The 21,930-nt window shown below is 46.2% G+C and overlaps 1 pseudogene; it reads left to right on the top strand.

Annotated features, from left to right (window-relative positions):
- Positions 1-4,823: 4,823 nt before the first annotated feature.
- LOC120049374 lies at positions 4,824-6,444 on the top strand (annotated as a pseudogene).
- Positions 6,445-21,930: the final 15,486 nt, after the last annotated feature.

Below are 21,930 nucleotides of genomic sequence, written 5' to 3'. Positions count from 1 at the left end.
GTTCAGGGCGTGAGTTGGGGTGGGCATTCTATGTTATGTGTTTCTATGTTTAGGTTCATTGTCTATTAGCCTGATATGGTTCTCAATCAGGGACAGGTGTTTTACGTTTCCTCTGATTGAGAACCATATTAAGGTAGGTTGTTCACACTGTTTGTTGGTGGGTGATTGTCTTCCGTGTCTGTATGTATGTTCGTACCACACGGGACTGTAGCGTTTGTTTGTAGTCTGTACCTGTTCGTGCGTTCTTCGTGTATTTGTAAGTTCTCATGTTTTAGGTCAGTCTACGTCGTTTATTTGTTTTGTAGTTTGTTAAAGAGTTTTCGTGTTTCGTATTTCTGTTAATAAATTTTCATTATGTATTCATCACCCGCTGCGCCTTGGTCCGCTCATTCACCACAAGACGACCGTTACAGAATCACCCAACTAACAAAGGACCAAGCAGCGTGAAAAGCAACAACAGCGATCGCATGATTTCTGGACATGGGAGGAAATACTGGACGGTAAAGGTCTATGGGCTCAACCTGGAGAATATCGCCGCCCTCGTGAAGAGCTGGAGGCAGCTAAAGCCGAGAGGCGGCGGTATGAGGAGGCAGCACGGAAGCAGGAGAAGGATCTGGGCTACACTACGTGGGAGGAGATCGACAGGTGGGCGATCGACCTAGGAGAGTGCCGGAGCCCGCCTGGGATTCTCTGGCACAGTGTGAGGAGGGATACCGGCGAATGGAGGCAGCACGACGACGCAGTAGGAAGCCTGTTAGTCAAGCCCAAAAATTTCTTGGGGGGGGGGGGGGGGGGGGGCTAAAGGGTAGTGTGGCGAAGTCAGGTAGGAGACCTGCGCCAACTTCCCGATCTTACCGTGGAGAGCGAGAGTACGGGCAGACACCGTGTTATGCGGTAGAGCGCACGGTGTCTCCTGTACGTGTGCTTAGCCCGGTGCGGGTTATTCCACCTCCCCGCACTGGCAGGGCTAGATTGAGTATTGAGCCGGATGTCATGAAGCCGGCCCAATGCATCTGGCCACCAGTGCGTCTCCTCGGGCCGGCATACATGGCACCAGCCTTACGCATGGTGTCCCCGGTTCGCCTACATAGCCCAGTGCGGGTTATTCCATCTCCCCGCACTGGTCGGGCTACGGGGAGCATACAACCAGGTAAGGTTGGGCAGGCTCAGTGCTCAAGGGAGCCAGTACGCCTGCATGGTCCGGTATATCCGGCGCCACCTCCCCGCCCCAGCCCAGTACCACCAGTGCCTACACCACGCACCAGGCTTCCTGTGCGTCTCCAGAGCCCTGTTCCTCCTCCACGCACTAGCCCTGTGGTGCGTGTCTCCAGCCCATTACCACCAGTACCGGCACCACGCACCAAGCCTCCTGTGCGTCTCCAGAGCCCTGTTCCTCCTCCACGCACTAGCCCTATGGTGCGTGTCTCCAGCCCATTACCACCAGTGCTTACACCACGCACCAAGCCTCCTGTGCGCCTCCAGAGTCCTGTGCGTCCTGTTGCTGCTCCCCGCACTAGCCTGAAGGTGCGTGTCCTTAGCCCGGTACCTCCAGTTCCGGCACCACGCACCAGGCCTACAGTGCGTCTCAGCCGGCCAGAGTCTGCCGTCTGCCCAGCGGCGCCTGAACTGCCCGTCTGCCCAACGCCGTCTGAACTGCCCGTCTGCCCAACGGCGCCTGAACTGCCCGTCTGCCCAACGCCGTCTGAACTGTCCGTCTGCCAAGCGCCGCATGAACTGCCCGTCTGTACTGAGCCTTCAAAGCCGCCCGTCTGTACTGAGCCTTCAAAGCCGCCCGTCTGTACTGAGCCTGCAAAGCCGCCCGTCTGCCATGAGCCTTCAGAGCCGTCCGCCAGACAGGAGCCGCTAGAGCCGTCCGCTAGACAGGAGCCGCTAGAGCCGTCCGCCAGACAGGAGCCGCTAGAGCCTTCCGCCAGACAGGAGCCGCTAGAGCCTTCCGCCAGACAGGAGCAGCCAGAGCCTTCCGCCAGACAGGAGCAGCCAGAGCCTTCCGCCAGACAGGAGCAGCCAGAGCCTTCCGCCAGACAGGAGCAGCCAGAGCCTTCCGCCAGACAGGAGCAGCCAGAGCCTTCCGCCAGACAGGATCAGCCAGAGCCGTCCGCCAGACAGGATCAGCCAGAGCCGTCAGCCAGCCATGACCAGCCAGAGCCGTCAGCCAGCCATGACCAGCCAGAGCCGTCAGCCAGCCATGACCAGCCAGAGCCGTCAGCCAGCCATGACCAGCCAGAGCCGTCAGCCAGCCATGACCAGCCAGAGCCGTCAGCCAGCCATGACCAGCCAGAGCCGTCAGCCAGCCATGACCAGCCAGAGCCGTCAGCCAGCCATGACCAGCCAGAGCCGTCAGCCAGTCCGGAGCTGCCCCTCAGTCCGGAGCTGCCCCTCAGTCCGGAGCTGCCCCTCAGTCCGGTGTTGCCCCTCAGTCCGGTGTTGCCCCTCAGTCCGGTGTTGCCCCTCAGTCCGGTGTTGCCCCTCATTCCGGTGTTGCCCCTCATTCCGGTATTGCCCCCTTAGTCCGGTGCTGCCCCTTAATCCAGTGGGGTTAATTTGGAGGGTGGTCATTAGGAGGAGGTTACGAAAGCGGGGATTGACTATGGTGGGGTGGGGACCACGTCCTGAGCCAGAGCCGCCACCGTGGACAGATGCCCACCCAGACCCTCCCCTAGACTTTAGGTGGTGCGCCCGGAGTTCGCACCTTGAGGGGGGGGGGTTCTGTCACGTTCCTGACCTGTTTTCCTTGTTTTTGTATTTGTTTAGTATGTTCAGGGCGTGAGTTGGGGTGGGCATTCTATGTTATGTGTTTCTATGTTTAGGTTCATTGTCTATTAGCCTGATATGGTTTTCAATCAGGGACAGGTGTTTTACGTTTCCTCTGATTGAGAACCATATTAAGGTAGGTTGTTCACACTGTTTGTTGGTGGGTGATTGTCTTCCGTGTCTGTATGTATGTTCGTACCACACGGGACTGTAGCGTTTGTTTGTAGTCTGTACCTGTTCGTGCGTTCTTCGTGTATTTGTAAGTTCTCATGTTTTAGATCAGTCTACGTTGTTTATTTGTTTTGTAGTTTGTTAAAGAGTTTTCGTGTTTCGTCGTTCTGTTAATAAATTTTCATCACCCGCTGCGCCTTGGTCCGCTCATTCACCACAAGAGGACCGTTACAGAAGTATAAATCTAGGATGAATCTATAACTCACATTTCTATGTGAATTTTGTGGGTCGCCCAAAAAGTTACATATTGCAATTTTAAACACTTGTGCCTTTGGTAAAGGCATTTCCCCTCAATGAAATAGATGGGTTAGCTGACAACTTCACAAAAACAATGTACGCACTTCAATGTTGTGATTCTGCATGGCCAGATAGCTATCAACAATGACAAGAAGCTACCATGTGGGGAATCGTAGGTGGCTCGTTTCAGCTCATTGTATCTTTTTATTGATACCTGAGAGATATCCTACAAAGCAGGTTTGAGGAGTTGGCCAAGTAACTTTAGTCAACTATGAGTACAACTCAGGATAACCGGTCATACAAAAGTAGCTCACTTTTTAGCCAGATTAAATTTCTATGGCAATGAATCCTTAAGAACTAACCTGCTCCGGGGCAGGATAACTCCACTTACCCTGAATGAAATGACTGAGACACGAGTTGAGGACCAATGAAATCAGATTCCCTCCCTCTTGCAAAGATTGGATCATCATCCCCTTCATTTGAGGAAGTTGACTAATTCAATATTTTATTAATTCAATGCTTTTTGTGTGTATAAAAAAATTGCAAAAAGTTAAAATACCTAACACATTATTTAGTAATGACAGAATGCATTTGAAAATGCCTTTGACATTTTTGTATGACTTAATACAATTATTTTATCGATAGGAGTTGCTAGTGCATTGATAAGCACATCAAAGCACACCAAAGACGCCATTACGATAAGTAGTAAAATAAAGACTGCACTTCTAAAAGCCTATTTCACACTATAGCCTGCTAGATTTGATAGATAACTTTTCCTTCATTTTGATTTCAGCACTGACTTGCCCATGGATTGATGGTTTCAACATTGTCTCAATAAAGAGTTTGGCGTTCGACCAGCCACGTGCAACATGCACGCTCAGTTACAAGACTGCTAGAGTTAGCGGCAGCCGGGCAAGAAATATCCACCGTCATAGTACAGATGAAGCCTGAGCTTCAATGTGAAGCTAACTGAAGCTTGTTAGCTTTAGAAAACCCTGAGTAGATCTAGCTTTCTTCGTAGGATAGCCCGCATGTCTTGTTATGGGGTGTTTTGACTGATATCACGTCTATGCTAATATGGCAAAAAATACGCTAGCTATCTAACCAACAACTGTAATGAGGTATTTGAAAGACAAGTGCTCACTGTGTAAATTAATTTATGCTTTCAATAAATATTAACGACAAAATATAGTTTACACATCAACAATTAAGACAACACCATGTGTTTAGCCCCATAGTTGTGCACACGTTGGTTTTGTTGCTAAACAACAAACCCATCTATGGTAAGAGATATTCAAATGGGCTGGTATCCTGGTAAATGCACTGAAATTAATCATTTTAAAAGATTGGTTGCGATCATTTGAACCAATTCATTGAGTTCAGAAGTTCAACTGAAATTCCAATTCCACAGTCAACATTTTCCCACATCCACATTTGACTTTCTGAATTGTCTGAATCTTTTTTTAATTTACCCTGTTCAAAATATATTCTCTGAAGTTGTCTGTTTAGTCATTAGTTTGTATTATAGAGAGCCAACTGATCCCAGGAAATGCTTTATTTTTTCGCCTCTGATCTGTCTAGATATGGCCACCTCCAGCAGTTTCCTGTCTGAAGACCAGTTCTTGTGTTCTATCTGTCTGGATGTGTTCACTGAGCCAGTCACCACTCCATGTGGACACAACTTCTGCAAGGCCTGTATAAGACAGTACTGGGATAGCAATGACCTGTGCCTGTGTCCAATGTGTAAGGAGAAATTCCATAGAAAACCTGTGCTTCGCATCAATACTTTCATATCTGAGATGGCTGCTCAGTTCAGGAAGTCAGTTGAAGTGAAGGCCACCAGCAGCCGAGATCAATGCCCTGTTCAACCCCTTGAAGTCCCCTGTGACATCTGCACTGGGACGAAGCTCAAGGCCCTGAAGTCCTGCCTGGTGTGTCAGACCTCTTACTGTAAGACTCACCTGGAGCCTCATCAGAGAGTCCCAGCCTTAAAGAGACACAAGCTGATCAAACCTGTGGAGAATCTGGAAGACAGGACGTGTAAGAACCACGACAGACTCCTGGAGCTGTTCTGCAGAACTGACCAGACATGTCTTTGTGTGTTGTGCTTCAAAACCGACCATATGGCTCATGACATTGTCCCTATAGAGGAAGAGTATGAAGAGAAGAAGGTTCAGCTTGGGAAGACTGAGGCAGAAGTGCAGCAGATGATCCAGGAGAGACTGCAGAAGGTTCAGGAGATCAAACACTTAGTAGATCTCAGCAAGAAAGAGGCACAGAGAGAGATATCAAACAGTGTGCAGGTCTTCACTGATCTGGTGCGATCCATTGAGAGAAGCCAGGCTGAGCTCATTGAGATGTTTGAGGAAAACCAGAAAGCAGCAGAGGCAGGCTGAAGGGCTCATTAAAGACCTTGAGCAGGAAATCAATGAGCTGAAGAGGAGAAGCACTGAGCTGGAGCAGCTCTCACACACTGAGGACCACTTTCTCCTCCTCCAGAGCTTCCCATCTCTGTGCACCCCTCCACACACCAAGGACTGGTCTGAGATCTGTGTTCACGGTGATATTTGTGTAGGGACTGTGATGAGAGCTGTATCTCAGCTTGAGGAGGCACTTATGAGAGAGGTGAGGAAGTTGTGTGATGCTGAGTTAAAGAGGATTCAGCTGTATACAGTGGATGTGACTCTGGACCCTGATACAGCATATCCCAAACTCACCCTTTCTGAGGATTGGAAACAAGTGAGACATGAAGGCACACTAAAGAAACTCTCTGACAACCCAGAAAGGTTTGATTCTAATTGTTGTGTCCTGGGAAAGAAGGGGTTCTTCTCAGGCAGATTTTACTATGAGGTGACGGTCCAGGGGAAGACTAAGTGGGATTTAGGAGTGGCCAGAGAGTCCATCAACAGGAAGGCAAAGATCATATTAAAGCCTCAAAATGGATACTGGACTGTGGTCCTCAGGAATGGGAATGAGTACAAGGCCAATGCAGGACACCCTGTTACCCTCTCATTGAGAAAGAAGCCCCAGAAGGTGGGGGTGTTTGTGGATTATGAGGAGGGTCAGGTGTCCTTTTATGATGTGGAGGCCAGGTCTCATATCTACTCTTACACTGGTTGCATATTCACTGAAAAACTATATCCATACTTCAGCCCCTGTAATAATGCTGGTGGTAAAAACTCTGCTCCTCTGATCATCTCTTAAGTCAATCTCCAAAATGGTTAGCTGATTGTCATTCTTTAGTGGAGGCCGTGGTACGAAATGTAATTCCACACTTTAAAAGAATATGACCTTTGTCTTGTGATCCCTCTGTCATTTTAAATATGAAATAAAAAGTTAATGCACCACCAATCTTTAAGCAGTTAAGAATAGTTTGATTGATCAATTGCTTAATAAAGTGTTTACTTAACAGTGGGCTTTTACATGTAATGCTGTACATTAGTTACTAGATGAAAGAAAGCAACTGACCTATTGTTTTACATGTTATGTGTCAGGTTTTGGCCAGGATTATTCAGGTTTTGGTCACTAGATGCCCCCATTGCGCCTTTTTGAACCTTTTGTTTTTCCCTTGTTCTAGTTATTAGTTGCACCTGTGCCTCATTTCCTTGTAGGTATTTAAACCCTTAGTGTTCCTCAGTTCTTTGTTCTGTGTTTGTATGTTACCACCCAGCCCCAGCCATGCTGTGACCATTTGTTTCTCAAGTTGGATTTTCCTGACTCTGGTTTTGTTCTTGTTTATTTTTGATTATTCTTTTGAGGTTTGTTTTTTCCCTGCTGTTCTTACCACTTTGTGGATTTTCTTTGTATCTTGGAGGATATTCATTTTTTCTCTTGGCATTACTTTTGACATTGTGGATTTATATTTTTTGCCTGAAGATCTTTTTCCTTTATTAAACCACCGTCTCTAGTACTGCTGTGTCTGCCTCATCTTCTGGGTTCTGCCGACTATTAGTGACTGTTTCTCACACCGGGTCCTGACAGTTAGAGTATGTAATTGGGGTAGGTCAGAGGAACAGAATGACCCTCACCACCCCTCACACACTGTAAGACCTGTGTAGTGTTGTGGTATCTCCTCTTCTTGGCCAGAATAGAACCCTGATGATTTTGAGAAATTATTTAGACTGACGGTGAATGTACACTAGATAGCGGTAAATCACTTGTGGGCGTGCTGGCAGTATATGGCATCATCCAGCAGCATGTTTGATTGTGTGTCAAGAATTCAGCATAGCAAGTTTGTATGAAGGTCTGGTTATTAAATGGGTACATAGTTCAATAGTGATATCCTCGAAAACTCTTTATTGACAAACAAACTTTGCTGCCCTGTTTCCAATTGTCCACATGACTGGGAGAACCTATTCAAGTAAGTAAATACTTTTCGAAAATGAAAAAAATATGTATTATTAGCTAACTAGCTACAGTGCAAGCTAACTCAAATGAGCTGCTAAATGAGCTAGCTAGTTGGCTAGCTAGCTATCTAGCCAACTTAACATACTGTATAGATGGCTAGCTAAGTGAATGAAATATCACCATCTACCTAACTTCGTATTAGCTAGCTATCTTGATGTATTCATCACTGGAAAAAACAAACTCCAAATTCATTTGTAGGTTGCTAGCTAACAGCCATGGAGGAGGGTGATAGGATAGCAGCACCAACTGTCAGTGAAAGAGTAGGCTATTTTGGGTAGGGCAGGTACTTTTGTGTAGTTCCTGTCCCTAGAAGTGAGGATGGAGATAATAGTAACATAATATTCAGTGCGGTGTAATATGACTATAATGAAGTCTGTTTCTTGTGAGGTTTTCTGTCCTCAGATAAAGAAAGCTATGAAAGCCTGTCTACATATGAAGAGGTCCCAATGAAGAGCAGGGGTTCTCAGACCTGGTCCTGGGGACTCAAAGGGGTGCACATTTCTGTTTTTGCCTTGGCACTGCACAGTTGATTCAAATGGTCAACTCATCATCAAGCTTCAAGTGGTATTTATGTATTCATTTGTGATGCTATCCTTGATATGATCCTGTTATTGTCACATGCTACACATGCACATGTGTGCCCATGCATCTATAAATCCATGTTAAATCAATGTTATCACTTTAGTAATCCACATTGACCTGGTGACGTACAAGTCTAATAATTACATTGTCTTCCATATTCCTACAGATACCTTGTAACTGAAGATTCCTTCAAAACTATTGCCTACAGTTAACGTGTAGGGCACTGCAAACTTGGGTGACCAGGGCCATCTGGGACTGCCTCCTGGAGGAATTCAGGTGTGTGAAGGCTACCTGTGTCCTGCATAACTTCATGAGGATGGACACGAGGACCAGGAGGGGATCTGCAGCTCGCTGCCGTGTGCCAGAGGAGAAGACTGCTGCTCTGCTGGATGTTTCAAGGATGGGGTCCAACAATGCAGCAAGAGAGGCAATCCATGTGCCGGAGATCTTCACCTCCTACTTCTTCGAAGAGGGTGCTGTTTCCTGGCAACACTATAGACTACACAATGCACAACCAAAGTCTCTTTCAAGAGCCATTCACATTGCAATAAGAGAATTATTCCATTTACTTAGCTATGTCAACTGCAGTTATTCAATTCCCAGTTTCTCTCCCTTTGATTTCTACTTCTCAGGTGAGGGTGCTGTTTAGGTAAGGGTGTGATGTCTGCACAAAAACAAAACAGGCTATTTTAAATCACCCATGTTGAAAGAATGTAGAACAATTAGACACCCTATAACCCACACCTACACACCCATGTATCAATCTGATTGATGGATTGTGTTGTGCAGTAAGCAGGCTCAGGTGTATAACTGTGGCTCCTTCCACCTTCAAATAATAGGCAAGAGGGCCAACCATGGAGAATAGTAAGACACTTCATTATTTCTATAACTATGCTATATTGTTTGTACTTGTATGTCCGTTCATGTTTTTCAGCATAAAGTACTCTGCAGCCACTTACTGTGGTGTGGACACCAGGTGAGCCCGCACACACAGACTCCTGTTGAACACTCTCTTTAACTACCTTATTTTCTCAAGTCTCTCTCCTTCACTTCATCCCTCTCTTCTCCATAAATCCTCTAGGTTATATCAGCTGTGTCGGTGAACCCCTCCCGCATCTGAACTGGTTACTTAGAGGGCACAGCATGATTAGAGGTCACTTGGTCAGGTCAACAGGAATTATTATTAAAGAGATACTTTATATTGAAATACAGATAGAGATGCAGTATTCCCAGAGTTAATGATTCAAGGTCAATTTTGCATTTCACCTCCTGATTATTATGATGACTAACAATGTTAGAATAAAAAATAAAAACACAAGGCTTAAACATACTCTCTCTGTTCATCTGTCTTTCATCTGCAGATATGTTTTGATGTGAGAGAGGATGCCAACCCCTAGTCCCATCATCGCCACCTCACCCGCTTTTAAGATAACCTTCGGGCCGGCTAGAGACACTTATGTAATTTTGATGAACTAAGAGAATATTTGGGTTGCACTGTGATTCCTTAATCGTATGCTGCCTTCCCTGCTCCTATGTTCTTACCACTTTCCCTTTCTGTCTTTTACACCTATCTCGCCACCTCTTTCTTCCTCTGTTTTTATAATGCACAACAGATGTGCATTGAAGTACAGATTGAACTTGTATTTATAACACTTGGATAATGAACTTCTTTCAATAAAGTGTTTCACATTCTCTACTGGTTGAAATTAAGTCTCTCATTTGATGAAATACTACACCTATCCTGTGTTTATCAGATCAATGCAGATGAAGGGCATTAGATATTGAGATGAACTGGTTTTAGATTATTTACATGATGCATAGGAAGTGTAGTATTCTGTTTTTGAAATTATATTTCTGTATATATGAATTACAAATCAGCCTTTAACTAGTTAAATCCTGTTTCTAGTCTATTAGTTACAATGTGTAACCATTGATGTCCCAGGACCAAGATTGGTAAGCACTGTTGAAGTGTATAATTGTAATACATACATACAGACACAGCATCATTCAAAGACTGGAATTTGATACTCCTTGTATTGGATATGACTGAAAAATAATCTCAAAGACATTCATACCTGAACTGCACCTTTATTGTCCAAGGTAGAGTACATGACCCGTGAATATCTTAAATGTACAGGCTACAATGTGGGGATCTCATGCATGGTAATAACTACATGTATATACGACTTGCATCCTTGGCAAAAAGTTATATTATATTCTACTCAATCCATATGCTTCATTAATGTCATTCAGACTGTTTTGAAGTTGATACAACTGGCTATCATAGCTAGGTTCTGCACTAATATGTATACCAAACGTTTGGGTCCATACACAGATTGCCTAGATAGCTAGCTACACATCCTTAGGCATACAGGTATTTTTATCCTCCACTGCACAATAAGCAAGAACATAGTTAGCTACGTTATTTCATCTATCTGCATTGCGTGGCAAATATCAGCAAGGCAAGCTAACAAAATTGCACATTAAATTTTCAGTAAATGCTTTAGCTAGCTAGATTATTTACATCCACTGTTACACAAGTAACAGTGACATACTCATGTCACAACACCCATAAAGCTAGCCAGCTAGCTGGCTAATGTTAGCTAGTCAGCTGGCTTGGTAAATTGCGATTTTCGTAAATTAACGTTATGATAAAAAAATATGCATAATAGTTTGTCTCTACATTAACTAAAATATTCCTGTCAACTGTAACTTTTTTGCATGATTCGTTATGATGTTATAATCACATTTGCTTCCATCCTAGTATTTTTTGTAAGCCATCTTTGCTGAAGAAGGTCTCTAGCCTTGGGTCGCATAGCGTCAAATTCATCATGGGAACCACTCGATATGATTGGTGTGAGAGAGGATGCCGCCGCTGGTCGCCGCTGGTGATTTGCATAAATTTGGGAAAAGTTTATATTTTTCACTGCCTCCCATGCCACCTTCGCACCGCCCAAAGGTCCCCCGCCCTCTCAGCTTCTCACGACTTTCCTTCCATTGAAATTAATGGGAAGCGGTGTTTCACCGCGTGGCATCCGGTGCTAGTGTATCATGCCCAGAACTGCTTTGACTCTTTTCATCACATGCGCTGCTGCTACTATTTATTATCTATCCAGTTGCCTAGTCACTTTACCCCTACCTATATGTACATATATACCTCGGTTACATCATACCCCTGCACATCGACTCAGTACTGGTACCCTGCGTACATAGCCAAGTTATTGTTACTCATTGTGTATTTGTGTACATTGTGTACAGGGCTCCGGGCAGCCGAGCGGAAATGGAGGAAAACTCGCCTCCCTGCGGACCTGGCATCCTTTCACTCCCTCCTCTCTACATTCTCCTCTTCTGTCTCTGCTGCTAAAGCCACTTTCTACCACTCTAAATTCCAAGCATCTGCCTCTAACCCTAGGAAGCTCTTTGCCACCTTCTCCTCCCTCCTGAATCCTCCTCCCCCTCCCCCCCCTCCTCCCTCTCTGCGGATGACTTCGTCAACCATTTTGAAAAGAAGGTCGACGACATCCGATCCTCGTTTGCTAAGTCAAACGACACCGCTGGTTCTGCTCACACTGCCCTACCCTGTGCTTTGACCTCTTTCTCCCCTCTCTCTCCAGATGAAATCTCGCGTCTTGTGACGGCCGGCCGCCCAACAACCTGCCCGCTTGACCCTATCCCCTCCTCTCTTCTCCAGACCATTTCCGGAGACCTTCTCCCTTACCTCACCTCGCTCATCAACTCATCCTTGACCGCTGGCTACGTCCCTTCCGTCTTCAAGAGAGCGAGAGTTGCACCCCTTCTGAAAAAACCTACACTCGATCCCTCCGATGTCAACAACTACAGACCAGTATCCCTTCTTTCTTTTCTCTCCAAAACTCTTGAACGTGCCGTCCTTGGCCAGCTCTCCTCTGCTCTCATCCTTCTAGACCTATCGGCTGCCTTTGATACTGTGAACCATCAGATCCTCCTCTCCACCCTCTCCGAGTTGGGCATCTCCGGCGCGGCCCACGCTTGGATTGCGTCCTACCTGACAGGTCGCTCCTACCAGGTGGCGTGGCGAGAATCTGTCTCCGCACCACGTGCTCTCACCACTGGTGTCCCCCAGGGCTCTGTTCTAGGCCCTCTCCTATTCTCGCTATACACCAAGTCACTTGGCTCTGTCATATCCTCACATGGTCTCTCCTATCATTGCTATGCAGATGACACACAATTAATCTTATCCTTTCCCCCTTCTGATAACCAGGTGGCGAATCGCATCTCTGCATGTCTGGCAGACATATCAGTGTGGATGACGGATCACCACCTCAAGCTGAACCTCGGCAAGACGGAGCTGCTCTTCCTCCCGGGGAAGGACTGCCCGTTCCATGATCTCGCCATCACGGTTGACAACTCCATTGTGTCCTCCTCCCAGAGTGCTAAGAACCTTGGCGTGATCCTGGACAACACCCTGTCGTTCTCAACTAACATCAAGGCGGTGACCCGTTCCTGTAGGTTCATGCTCTACAACATTCGCAGAGTACGACCCTGCCTCACACAGGAAGCGGCGCAGGTCCTAATCCAGGCACTTGTCATCTCCCGTCTGGATTACTGCAACTCGCTGTTGGCTGGGCTCCCTGCCTGTGCCATTAAACCCCTACAACTCATCCAGAACGCCGCAGCCCGTCTGGTGTTCAACCTTCCCAAGTTCTCTCACGTCACCCCGCTCCTCCGCTCTCTCCACTGGCTTCCAGTTGAAGCTCGCATCCGCTACAAGACCATGGTGCTTGCCTACGGAGCTGTGAGGGGAACGGCACCTCCGTACCTTCAGGCTCTGATCCTACACCCAAACAAGGGCACTGCGTTCATCCACTTCTGGCCTGCTCGCCTCCCTACCTCTGAGGAAGTACAGTTCCCGCTCAGCCCAGTCAAAACTGTTCGCTGCTCTGGCACCCCAATGGTGGAACAAACTCCCTCACGACGCCAGGTCAGCGGAGTCAATCACCACCTTCCGGAGACACCTGAAACCCCACCTCTTTAAGGAATACCTAGGATAGGATAAAGTAATCCTTCTAACCCCCCCTTAAAAGAGTTAGATGCACTATTGTAAAGTGGTTGTTCCACTGGATATCATAAGGTGAATGCACCAATTTGTAAGTCGCTCTGGATAAGAGCGTCTGCTAAATGACTTAAATGTAATGTAATGTAATGTATTTATTACTTGTGTTATTATTAACAAAATAGATTTTCTATTTTTATCTCTGCATTGTTGGGAAGGGCCCGTAAGTAAGTATTTCACTGTTAGTCTACACCTGTTGTTTACAAAGCATTTTGGCACTGTGATAGACGACATCCAGTTTGTTGAGTAGAGTGTTGGGGGCTATTTTGTAAATGACATCGCCGAAGTCAAGGATCGGTAGGACAGTCAGTTTTACGAGGGTATGTCTGGCGGCATGTGGGAAGGAGGCTTTGTTGCAAAATAGGAAGCCGATTCTAGATTTAATTTTGGATTGGAGATGCTTAATGTGAGTCTAGAAGGAGAGTTTACAGTCTAACCAGACACCTAGGTATTTGTAGATGTCCACATATTCGAAGTCAGAACCGTCCAGAGTAGTGATGCTAGTCGGACGGGAGGGTGCGGGCAGCAATCGGTTGAAGAGCATGCACTTAGTTTTACTAGCATTTAAAAGCAGTTGGAGGCCATGGAAGGAATGTTGTATGGCCTTGAAGCTTGTTTGGAGGGATGTTAGCACAGTGTCCAAAGAAGGGCCAAGTGTATACAGAATGGTGTCGTCTGCGTAGTGGTGGGTTAGAGAATCACCAGCAGCAAGAGCGACATTGATATATACAGAAAAAAGAGTCGACGCGCGAATTGAACCCTGTGGCACGCCCATAGAGACTGCCAGAGGTCCGGACAACAGGCCCTCCGATTTGACACACTGAACTCTGTCTGAGAAGTAGTTGGTGAACCAGGCGAGGCAGTCATTTGAGAAGCCAAGGCTGAGAATAAGAGTCTGAGAATTAGAATGCGGTGATTGACAGAGTTGAAAGCCTTGGCCAGGTCAATGAAGACGGCTGCACAGTACTGTCTTTTATCAATGGCGGTTATGATATCGTTTAGGACCTTGAGCGTGGCTGAGGTGCACCCATGACCAGCTTGGAAACCAGACTGCATAGTGGAGAAGGTACGGTGGGATTCGAAATGGTCGGGATCTGTTTATTAACTTGGCTTTCAAAGATTTTAGAAAGGCAGGGCATGATGGATATAGGTCTATAACTGTTTGGGTCTAGAGTGTCTCCCCCTTCGAAGAGGGGGACGACCGCGGCAGCGCAGCTTTCCAATCTTTGGGGATGTCAGACGATATGAAAGAGAGGTTAAATAGGCTAGTAATAGGGGTTGCAACAATTTTGGCGGATAATTTTAGAAAGAGAGGGTCCAGATTGTCTAGCCCAGCTGATTTGTAGGGATCCAGATTTTGCAGTTCTTTCAGAACATCAGCTGTCTGGATATGGGTGAAGGAGAAGCGGGTGGGGGGGCTTTGGGAAAGCTGCTGCAGGGGGTGCAGAGATGTTATCCGGGGTAGGGGTAGCCAGGTGGAAAGCATGGCCAGCCATGAAAAAATGCTTATTGAAATGATTGATTATCGTAGACTTGTTTCCTATCCTCAGTGCAGTGGGCAGCTGGGAGGAGGTGCTCTTATTCTCAATGGACTTTACAGTGTCCCAAAACCTTTTGGAAGTAGTGCTACAGGAAGCAAATTTCTCTTTGAAAAAGCTAGCCTTTGCTTTCCTAACTGACTGAGTATATTGGTTCCTGACTTCCCTGAAAGTTGCATATCGCGGGGGCTATTCGATGCTAATGCAGAACGCCACAGGATGTTTTTGTGCTGGTCAAGGGCAGTCAAGTCTGGGGTGAACCAAGGGCTATATCTGTTCTTAGTTCTACATTTTTTGAATGGGGCATGCTTATTTAAGATGGTGAGGAAAGCGCTTTTGAAGAGCAACCAGGCATCCTCTACTGACGGGATGAGGTCAATATCCTTCCAGGATACCCGGGCCAGGTCGATTAAAAAGGCCTGCTCGCTGAAGTGTTTTAGGGAGCGTTTTACAGTTATGAGGGGTGGTTGTTTGACCGCGGACCCATTACTCACGCAGGCAATGAGGCTGTGATCGCTGAGATCCTGGTTGAAGACAGCAGAGGTGTATTTAGAAGGCAAGTGGGTCAGGAGGATATCTAAGAGGGTGCCCATGGTTACGGATTTAGGGTTATACCTGGTAGGTTCCATGATAATTTGTGTGAGATTGAGGGCATCTAGCTTAGATTGTAGGACGGCCGGGGTGTTAAGCATGTCCCAGTTTAGGTCACCCAACAGTACAAACTCTGAAGATAGATGGGGGGGGGGGGGCGATGATTTCACATATGGTGTCCGGGGCACAGCAAGGGGCTGAGGGGGGTCTATAACAACAACAACAACACATTTTGGGATTTTTGGTGGCCTTCCTATGCCAGGATTCAGACACGGTTAGGACATCCAGGTTGGCGGAGTGTGCTAAAGCAGTGAATAAAACAAACTTAGGGAGGAGACTTCTAATGTTAACATGCTTGAAACCAATGATTTTACGGTTGCAGAAGTCAACAAATGAGAGCGCCTGGGGAATGGGAATGATGCTGGGGGCTGCAGGGCCTGGGTTAACCTCTACATCACCAGAGGAACAGAGGAGGGGTAGGATAAGAGTACGGCTAAAGGCTATAAGAACTGGTCGTCTAGTGCATTCGGAACAGAGAGTAAAAGGAGCAGGTTTCTGGGCGCGGAAGAATAGATTCAAGGAATAATGTACAGACAAGGGTATGGTAGGATGTGAGTACAGTGGAGGTAAGCCAAGGCATTGAGGGACGATGAGAGATGTTTTGTCTCTAGAGGCACCATTTAAGCCAGGTGAGGTCACCGCATGTGTGGGGGGTGGAACATAAGGGCTAGCTAAGGCATATTGAGCAGGGCTGAAGGCTCTACAATGAAATTAGACAAAAATTACTAACCAAACAGCAATGGACAAGGCATATTGACATTAGGGAGAGACATGTGTAGCCGAGTGATCATAGGGTCCAGTGAGTAGCTTGGCAAGCTGTAGTCACAGCGATTCAGACAGATAGCAGGCCGGGGCTAGCAGATGGGCCTCAGGGGGACGTTGCAATGGGAGAGCCTGTTGAAACCCCCTCGGACAGTTACTTCGGCAGACCAGTCATGATTGATTGGCGGTGCTCTGTGTCAGCAGCAAAGGGTCCAGGCCATTTGGCAAAAGAGTTATTGAAGCCCAGGAATTATCTGATGGATTTCTTCAGCTAACCGGGAGATGGGCCTAGCTCGAGGCTAGCTCCAGGCTAACTGGTGCTTGCTTCGGGACAGAAACCCCCTCGGACAGTTACGTCGGTAGACGTAGATCGGCGGTTCTCCGTGTCGGCAGCAAAGGGTCCAGGCTAATTGGCAAATAGGTAAATGAAGCCCAGGAATTGCTTGATGGAGCACACACATTTTTGGGGGGTCCAAGTGTCTATGTGTATTTGTGTCCAAGAGTGTGTTTGTGTCTAAATGCATGTGTGTCCAGACCCAGACAGACTCTGGTGAGATGCAGAGAGCAGCATCAGACTATGAACCAGACAGACTCTGGTGAGATGCAGAGAGCAGCATCAGACTATGAACCAGACAGACTCTGGTGAGATGCAGAGAGCAGCATCAGGCTATGACCCAGACAGACTCTGGTGAGATGCAGAGAGCAGCATCAGGCTATGACCCAGACCGACTCTGGTGAGATGCTGAGAGCATCATCAGGCTATGCCACAGACAGACTCTGGTGAGATGCGGAGAGCAGCATCAGGCTATGACCCAGACAGACCCTGGTGAAAGGCAGAGAGCAGCATCAGGCTATGACCCAGACAGACTCTGGTGAGATGCAGAGAGCAGCATCAGACTATGACCCAGACAGACTCTGGTGAGATGCAGAGAGCAGCATCAGGCTACGACCCAGACAGACTCTGGAGAGATGCAGAGAGCAGCATCAGGCCATGACCCAGACAGACTGGTGAGATGCAGAGAGCAGCATCAGACTATGACCCAGACAGACTCTGGTGAGATCCAGAGAGAAGCAGCAATAGGCTATATCTGTAACGGTCTGTTGCTAGGTTTCTCACAGTCACCTAGGGATAAATCAAAGCGATGCTCTCCACTCAGGTAAAAAGGTCCAATTACTCTGCTCATACTAAGTGACTGTGCTGCACCAGCCTGAAACTGTGCTAAAAGTGCCAGACAAGTGTTGACACTATGTCCCCAGCACAACAGTTATTGTTAGTGACCAGCAATCACACCTATCATAGCAGAGAGATGCATACATTAGAGAGTTTTATATAAGTATATTAGGTGACGGTTAGGCTTGTTATTCAAGTCAATACTTTTTCACTGGGATTCATTTCAGTTGTCCCCAGGCTCATTTGCTACCGCATATAGACAGAGAGAGAGTCGGCTGATGGAGTAGATTAAGTTGATGGTTAACCAAATGGACCTCAAGCAGAGCTCCTAGTACAGTAGCACCATATTGAGAATGATTCAACATTTAGAATGATTCAACATTGAGAATGATTCAACATTGAGAATGATTCAACATTGAGAATGACTCAACATTGAGAATGATTCAACATTGAGAATGACTGAATGAGTTTTGAGCTGTGAGCAGTCAGACTTATTGAGATGAATAGTAAAGTTAGTGACTTGAAAGCGATGTGCTTTGTGGACAAACATAGTGGGCTGGATCCCCTATTCCGTCTCTAATGTCAATATTAAACTCCTTCGTCATCCAGCTTAAGCGGAGAAAGGCTAGCTTTATTTATAGAGCACAGAGGTGCTTGGATAACATTATTTTCTCTCCACACAAACAGCGTTTACTCTGTTCACATTTTCTCAATGATAAGACCTTTTTTCCCAGTTTGCTCCTGGGTTGTAAGAGAGAGAGATGTGATTTTAACCTCCATGGGGCATATTATGAAGTATTACCACCCACGATGTTCAACATTTGCACAGATATTATACCCTTGTATGTATGATTCCTTCTCTGTATGCAGTTTCATTACCTGGTCCACATTCTTACACTGTAAAGATATTGATAGATGTGGACAGATTTCAGTTTTTCTTTGTTTTTCCCTGCACAGATTGGTCAAGTCTTGGCACCAGGTTTCTACATTCCTAGAAAAGACATCAATAGATAATAGATTTTTCTATCAGCATCTTTCATTGTGCTTTGAACAGAAAAAATGATGTTCTTTCTAAATCTTTCTATTTGTACCAACTCTTTGATGGTGAAAGCCAAAAGCTTGAAAGTGAAAGTATACCAACAAAGGTGCTGAGATTGTGAAAGCAGACACAGATACAGGACTCTGTTGGAGAGATTCACATGTTGTCAGAGACAGTCTCTCCCGGGGGCTGTGGTTCATCTCCTCCCTGTGGTTATGTGGTGCTCTTGAACTGACCCCTGGCCTTGGGCGCCTCTCGACGCGTCTCTAAGTGCTACTTCACTCCGCTCTCCTACTGGCCAATGGTCTCTTCCTTATCAGCTCCTGTCGTCCAGAGGGATAATTATGGGATGTTAGGGGGTGTTCTGTGGCTGATGGACAGCTACAGTTATTTGCTTCAAGGTATTTTTCTTTATGGGAACTTTCCACTGTAATGCTTATCAGACCAGTAGGAAGGAAATTGTCAGTACCATGCTAAAAGCAAGGACGACTTTGTTATTCTCTAATCATCCTCCATGAGAAAGCGATGACATGGGGGTGGTAATAAGAAGATCAGGAGTTGATTGCAAGGCACAGTATATGAATGGCTAGCCATTAGACTAGCTGAGCTAAACATCTTATTCAGCATGCAGCAGATCATGAAATGTACAGTGGATCGTCGTTTTCCTGACAGTAAAAGTCAGGTAAGATACTAAGCACTTTTTTAAATGTCTCAGTAAATAGCTACATTGAAACATATAACCACTCCTTTGGGGAATGTGCATAATCAAGAGGGCAAGCGGTAACATCATGTTCGTAGACCGGTAAAAATAAACCCATGACCCTTTACAGGTGGGGATGATGAATGAAACCGTGGCAACGGTTCATACAGAAGGGTGAGCAGCCATCCCTGTCTGGTTGGTGCCGCCCCAGGGACCCTGCTGACTTCCCTCAGCTTGTTAATTATCACCCTGTCAGCTGTGTTATGTAAGAAAGAAAGCACCAGGAAGCTGAATGATGAAAGGAAACATTCCTGGACAGTTTCCCCACTAATAAGGGACAATAAATTCAGCCAAGAAGTGGAAATGAATGAACAAGCGCTTGAGTCACAAATGTTTGATATGGAGAGAGGTTGAATTGCATTAGAATGCAACAGTTATTCGTGGCCTTCTCAATACTAACCTCTAGATATTGAAAGGTGCTCTTGCAGGCTGTTATAAAATAGTTTGACTGTTACAAAACAGTTTTAATTTGACTGGTCATGGGAGAGAGTAGGTCGACAGGTTGATTCACTATTTGTTCTTTCCTTACTAATGAGCTACGTTCGGCATTGTTGGTTTAGCTTGTGTTTCTTATATTTGGCTTAATCAGTTCAACATCTTAAACATAATTATCCTCCTCCTCTTCATCTTCATCATCAATATTATGGTAATTGTTTTCAACTCTTGATCATCATCCTATTTCCATCAGGGTCCGTCAGGGTTTAACAATATCCTTCACTACCATAATTTATTTATATTTGGTAAGGAAATGTAACCTTGCAGTTTGTTTTAGTAACTGGTCATTATGTCAAAGCAGGTCATGAAGTCTTCCTCTTCCTCTCCCTGCTTCAACAGAAAAAAGAAAGAAAATTGTAGAAAATAAAAAAAGGTGTGCAAAGTTGATGCTATAACAGAGTAGTAGAGAGATACAGGCTAGCAAGGCAGTGAGAGCTCAAGCTTCCCCATTCAGGTGTGGTGGCTTCTGGTCCAGACACTCGCAACTGCCATTATCCAACCCACTGATCCTGACAAAAGCGGGAGAAGGCTTTCTCATGTATCCAACATTGAAACAGTTTCTCCTAATGGGTTTATCCTCAATGTCCTGGACTGTACATTAAAAGCATGATCTTATTGGCTATGACAAGAAATAACCGCCCCCCCCCCTCCCAACAAAAAAATATATTAATAATTACACACTACACATGAAATGGAATCCTATAACACAGACTGTTAACCAAGCACAATTCCTGGGAAATTATAAACATCAGTATCCACATCACAAGTGTTTCTAATTGTTCCTTGGTGTACACATCACTGACAAACTGAAATGGACCAAATCAAATTTATTTATAAAGCCCTTCTTACATCAGCTGATATCTGTACAGAAACCCAGCCTAAAACCCCAAACAGCAAGCAATGCAGGCGTAGAAGCACGGTGGCTAGGAAAAACTCCCTAGAAAGGCCAGAACCTAGGAAGAAACCCAGAGGAACCAGGCTATGAGGGGTGGCCAGTCCTCTTCTGGCTGTGCCGGGTGGAGATTATAACAGAACATGGCCAAGATGTTAAAATGTTCATAGATGACCAGCAGGGTGAAATAATAATAATAACAGTGGTTGTCGAGGGTGCAACAGGTCAGCACCTCAGGATTAAATGTCAGTTGGCTTTTCATAGCCGATCATTCAGAGTATCTCTGGACTGGGAACAGCAAGGAGTCATCAGGCCAGGTAGTCCTGAGGCATGGTCCGGGGACTCAGGTCCTCCGAGAGAGAGAAAGAAAGAGAGAATTAGAGAGAGCATACTTAAATTTACACAGGACACCGGATAAGACAGGAGAATACTCCAGATATAACAGACTGACCCTAGCCCCCTGACACATAAACTACTGCATGTCACGACTTCTGCCGTAGTCGATGCCTCTCCTTGTTCGGGCGGGGCTCGGCGATCGACGTCACCGGTCTTCTAGCCATCATTGATCTATGTTTCATTTTCCATTGGTTTTGTCTGGTCTTCTTACACACCTGGTTCCAATCCCATTCATTAATTGTTGTGTATTTAACCCTCTGTTTCCCCTCATGTCCTTGTCAGAGATTGTTTATTGTTATGTTCATGTTTTATGGATTGGTGTGCGACGGGTTTTTGTACCCACATTTATTTTATTATGGACTTTAGTTTTGGAGTTTATGTTTTAAGTTATTAAAATACTCCATTTATACCAAGTTTAATTCTCCTGTGCTTGACTTCCCTGCCACCTACATACACGACGTGACAGAATCTCTGAACAAAATATGAAGTCAGCAGGAGAAAATACCCCCGGACATGGAGGTGGAGGAACGCATCCAGGAGCATACGGAGAAGCTTTACCATCTGAGCGTCGCCATGGATCGCGTTGTCCAGAATATGGACCGCTGGGAGAGACAGGCAGTTCTTCCAGTGCCTCCACCAGCACAACCGGGGTCTATCCTGGGCGCCCCTTTACCACCTGAACCCAATGGGATCCGTCAACCCATGCCACGGGGGTACGACGGAAGTGCTGCCAACTGCCAGGGTTTCCTCCTCCAGTTAAACCTTTATCTGGCCACGGTCCAACCAGCTCCATCGGACCACGATAATGTTTTCGCCCTCGTCTCGTGCCTCACCGGGAAAGCACTGCAGTGGGCCAGCGCCGTGTGTGGAGGGGAAGATGCGGCGTTGGACCATTTTGAGGAGTT

Source organism: Salvelinus namaycush, chromosome 6 (genome assembly GCF_016432855.1).
Source record: "Salvelinus namaycush isolate Seneca chromosome 6, SaNama_1.0, whole genome shotgun sequence".
NCBI classification, from domain to species: domain Eukaryota; kingdom Metazoa; phylum Chordata; class Actinopteri; order Salmoniformes; family Salmonidae; genus Salvelinus; species Salvelinus namaycush.
Note: the sequence above shows the minus strand (reverse complement) of the source record. Positions and strands in the feature narration are given on the sequence as shown.